This window comes from Salarias fasciatus, chromosome 7, assembly GCF_902148845.1.
Source record: "Salarias fasciatus chromosome 7, fSalaFa1.1, whole genome shotgun sequence".
Lineage (NCBI taxonomy): Eukaryota > Metazoa > Chordata > Actinopteri > Blenniiformes > Blenniidae > Salarias > Salarias fasciatus.
Genome location: NC_043751.1, coordinates 23,296,145 through 23,301,920, shown reverse-complemented (window position 1 = coordinate 23,301,920; position 5,776 = coordinate 23,296,145).

Sequence of the window (5,776 nt, the reverse complement as noted above, 5' to 3'; positions counted from 1 at the left end):
CCTGAGAGCAGCTTTTATGATTCTGTTGTTCCCAAATGAACAAATCAGAGTCGACTGAGGCTAGCATCAGAGATGAAGCAACAAGTATTGCATCAAAGATAAATATGTGGTTCGTAGACTGAAACATTTGGAAATTGAACCCTAGTGCATTATTTAAGCACATGTTAGGACTTTTTTCACTTTTGAGAATCAAACATCATTTTCATAGTCAAAAAATCTGTTGGAAAGCATGAAACGGATTAAAATTACACACATTTCACAATTCCGGGGTGAAGAAAGCCTTTTAATTCCAGTGAAAAATGTCTGACATGCCACAGAAAACCCTGCTATCCTACAGGAGGATGTGGATCAGATGAGCCTGTGTGAGTGTGACCAACATGGCGCTCTGGTTTTGGGTTGTTAAATCTGTGGAAAAACACTAAGTTCACTCCATTCACCAGAAGCACTGTAGGTTTGAGAAGAGTTCATTCAGAAAGAAATGTGAAAGTGACCTAATGAATCATAATAACAGAAGTGTTTTGATCAATATTTGAGAAACAAATTTTGCTAACTCTGTTTGCAGAGTTTCTAAATATATCCCAGTATCACATTTTAATATTTTGGCTGTTGTTGTTGTCATGTGCTTCAATGTTGTAGCAGTTTGCAATTATTGTCATTTTATAGGAATATTTGTTCTACAATCTGCAGAAAGAAAACGACCCACTGTCTGAGTGGAAGGGAGAATTATGTAGAATTTCTCTTAAATCATTTATAGTAATTTTAAGTACTGGTATTAAAAATAAAAGCAACACCTTAAAAACGGTTTAATTAATTTCATTCAGTCCTTCGAACTTACTTGGATAAGTCGCTGTTTTATTTTATTTTCAATGCTTGAACAATTTAAACCCATACAAGAATAAAAATCTAGTTTCCGCCCAATTGCCGTACAAGTGTTTTATTAATTATTATTCTTAATGAATTATAACAAAAACAATCAGGGAAAATTGCGGCAGTTGCCTGTGACCCTACACACTGAAAGAAGCCAATAATTACTAAATGTATTATGAATTAAAAAAATTACAAGCCATAATTAGGTCTAATTATAAGTGATACATATTCACATTTAAATACATATTTTTCAAAGCAGTGAGAATAAGTGTAAAAACGTATCTAATTGTTAAAAAAACAACCAGCATCATTTACATTGATTATCATAGCTATCTTTGTTTGATCGCACTGATTTTTTTTTTAATCATCCAAACGTATCAACGAATCCTCCAGTACTGGCTTTGAAAGGTTTAAATACTAGAAACAGAGGCGATGAATTCACTGATGTTTCATACAGACGTTTTGGAATGTGTCATTAACACTTTAGTACTGGTTACGCAACACACTGCATCAGATGCCTGCATTTGATTAAAAAAAATAAATAAAACACACACACACACATATATTCAGATGTTCATACATGCATTAAAAAGGGTAATTGAGCCCCTGAGAATTCGGCCTGGATTTTTCTGGAATGTCACTGCATCAGAAGCAGACAAATACAGGCAGCAAAGTCTCACATGTCAAACCTCATCATCACACAAGTAGACAGAGACACACACCGATACATGTACAGTGTGAGGGTGTCCCTGTTCAAAGATAAAGCCCACGTTCACAACATGCACACACTCATACACACACACACACACACACACACACCTATGACCCAGTGTATGCCAATGAAATGTAGACGAAAGGTAATTAAACAGGGATCAGGCTGCTCTTTATCAAGGGCTCTTCACTGCTGGGCCAAAATAACCTCTGCCCACACACACACACACACACACACACACACACACACACACACACACACACACACACACAGTCAGAACACATGCACATTTGCATGCATGATAGATGTGTGTGTAGGACATGCAGAGACGGTAATGCGCCATAATGATGATGATCACTCTGAGATCGTTTCAAGGGTTCTTTTTCTTGAAGTTCACAGTAAATACATGTAATGAATAAATTAATGTTGTGTAATTTTTTGAAGCTAAAATAAGATAAAATATTTCGACAGCTATTAAGCTACACAATGCAGCATAACATTTACCAAACTGGCATTGTCTTGAATTTTATGGAATGTTTTTACATTTTGATCGAGACTTTAGTTTTGAAATAGAATAATGAAAATGAAGACGTGTCATTTTACTCTGCCAACTCAACCTTCTAGAATTTATTGAGACTACATATGCTGTAAGGATCCAAGCCTTTACAAACTGTTTTCTAAATGAGTTTATCTAAATGAAGGTGACAGCTCATGTTTCTGTGGCGTATACAGTCGTTCAGCCGTGCACATGCCAAACGCTCTGTCCTTTGCCTTCACCTCTTATGCAGACAAAGCGGAGGATGCAGCGCTGCTGTGATCACAGCTGCTCACACAGCAGCTCGGCTCCGTCTCCGAGGTCTGTGCGTAACGCCCCTAATCCCGCTCCCACAGACGAGTGTGTTACATGTGTTTGACAAACTGGGTGCGTCTGCACGGACGTCTGCGTGGACAAATCTGATTTCACACATCCTCCGAAAAGCTTCAGAAGATGTTGATGGGCAGCAAGCACCACAAGAACAGATTGACTGACCCAAAAAAAAAAAAATCACATGCAAATTATAAATGTCTGAAGAAAAGCACTTTGCTCACAGGAGCAGGAGTCAAGTGCTTGAGAATTGGACCCGATTTTCAAGGAAAACAGCTAAAATTTTACAGCTGTTACACAAACAAACAGAAACAGATTGTACGTTGAAGCAGTCTCGTTTTCACTCGAGTTTCTTGTTTCCTTCTTTTTTAAATCTTTTGATATTCAGGATATTTTACAGTGTGATTTATTAATGTACTCTTATTAAATATAAGGTGAATATTGAGAGTTAGGTGGTGAATGAGGACTGACATTTGATTCAGCCGCAGAAGTGAAACTAGTGACCGAAGGTCTGGGATGTGAAGAATATTTTTTTATCTTTCAAGACTTGGAGGTCAGTGTTAAGATAAACTGCCACAGCAGTTCCAGAACTAAATCTATTGAAAAGTGTTATGAAATTGGACAAAATCACACAGAGTTGTTTTTTTACATATTCAAGATAAATGCATGAAACAGATGTTCTCTGGGAATAGAAATACTTCACAAGAACAAAAACAAATTAGTACTAACTGGTGTTTATGCTATTATATATGTGCTTCTATCACAATAATTAGTATTTTATTGCCATGTATTGTAGTTTTCCTTCATTTGCCTCTTTCCTCATCTTACTTTGATCACTTTTAGAAAAAAGACTCGGAGATGAACAAGCAGAGCCACTTGCCAAGTAAACCACTGAATCATCATCTTGGAAAAACAGTCTTGTTTCCAACAGAAACGAACGTGTAACAACCAAAAATGATGAATAAAAGTTTCAGATTTCCAGATTTGAAGAGTGGTCTGCAGTCTGTCTACCTGCAGGCTGCCAACACGTGCGCGGGGTTTCCTCCTCCCTCTCTGCTACCTGACTCGTCTCTAAACGTCGTGAGGGCGGATTGCATTTCACAGCGCAGCTCGCAGAGCCGCCGAGCGGCCTGGATTTCTCCAACCGCTTCAGGGAAAAGGGAAGGAGGAGGGTCGCCCGAGGAGATTTTGTTTGCTCAGAAATAAAACGCCCCCCTCAGGTCTGATGCTGGCGAAAGCTGCTGCCTCCGGCGGCGGCTGCTGACAGAGGCGACAATCTGAGCACTCAAAGTCACCGAGACGAACAAAGAAAAAAAAATGGAGGGAGGTGATGGGAGCAGGTCACAGCGCAGCCCGGCTGCTGCTCTGATGAAACACACACCGTCGTCAATGTCTTGTTATTTATATTGCCGTTTGTGATGACACGGTTTCCGAAAATAGCGTTTCGCCGGCGGGCTTTGTTGCAGTCACCTTTTGTCTCTCCTTTGTTCTTGCTGCTGCAGCGGTTTGTCTGGTACCGTCCAGGTGTGTGTCTGGATCACAGGCCTGCTGCCCAGCTGTTCCGCCACCTGTGGAGGCGAGACAAAGAGAAGCGTGGGGGCGAAAACAGAAGCACGGACAGGAGGACGCACGCGAGCAGAGGAACAGACCAAAAAACAGAAATTAGCCACACAGAACGTCCCCTGAAAGGGGAAGGAACTGTTTTTTGTTGTTTTTTTTTTAACGGTTTTATTCTTAATGGGGAGAACAGCGTTTGAAATTCCAACAGCATTCTTTTCATTTCTAAACTGTCTCCTTTATTTTCTTCATAAAATACAGTTCATGTCTTTAGCTGCAGCACTGTTGCATGATAACATGACCTGGAGCTGATCAAAAGATAAAGAGTTTTATTCACATCAGACAGAATTCAGTCCATCTTATGGCTCGGCCCTCGTCGCCGTCCTACTGGGGGGGAATTAATTGCTCACCCCTTCTCTACACTCTTTACCCAAGTGCTCTCTTGGCGGTAAAGTTTTGTTTGACTTCTTCACCTCACAAGCAAGTCAAGAACACTCGGGTTCTGTCAGGCGGAGGAACAAGACGCCTGTTTGAATGTAGATCAGTGAGACGTAATGACGGCGCGGCTTTGATAAGAACAACCTTTGAAAAACTTCCAAGCAGAGTTCAAGTGACACTGCACCCAGTCGCTTGAATGTACAGCGCTCAAGATGCGACTGCAACACAAACAATGGACAAAGAAGAAGAAGAGAAGATCAGCAGTCGCTAATATAAGATAAAATCAAATTAGTTGATGCATAAACTGGAAGTGTATGACACTAGAAATACATCTTCTAACAATATGCAAAACCGTAGCATCAATTGTTCCCATTAAAAACATTAAAAAACTGCAAAAATGTGATTTTAACTCACAAAATATAGTGTGTATGATCAGTTCTTTTCTTTTTTTTTAATGTAATTTAAAATGCCTCCATCGGTGTGCGAGTGTGTTTGTGAATAGGTGAATAAATCCCTTTTAAAGCCGTGGAAAAGCGTTACGATCGCAGGCAAACTGAACACAACTCATTTGTGAGTGGAGCCAGTACATCTTTCAACTTTCACCGACGCCGCTGCCGTGCTGAGCGATATCAGATTTACTTTTGGGAACTCTCAGAAGCTCCCAGTTTGATGTCCCTCAGATATGAATTTCCCGGTGGGACGTGGGACCTTTAAACTTTCCAGTTACTCATGAACGCACCATGTGTTCAGCTAATCGGCTCCCTGGGCGTTTTTAACTGGTCTGACCCTGACCAGTTGCTGGTTTGTATTAGAGTCATCTACAGTGCGTGAACTAGAAAAGATGTTGTTTAATACACACACACACATACATATATATATATATATATATATATATATATATATATATATATATATATATACACATATATATATATTGCCCTTGTCACACCCCGTCTAGGTTTATCTACCTTTGTTTGACATTTTTTTTACATGTGTAAATGACCTGGACCCAAAAAATCTTTGTTCTTTAAAGCTCACTGGGCTTTTCTTTGCTTAGTAGAGTCCCTGCTGGAAAATGTCATATATTTTTTTGTAGATTTGCACTGACTTATAGTGATAAATGTGCAGGACGACCTATAAGAAAAACATTAAGCAAGCAAAGATGCACAGTAGAAAATATACTTATACTGAGCAGATAAAACTTGGTAATCAACTCTAAACAAAGTGAGCAGTGACCACTTGTAGCTGTACGAGTTTTGACCATAGACAGCATATTTATAACAAGTGTATCTTTTAGTTTGATCAAGAGAGAACATTTGTTCCTCAGCTCAAAGTTG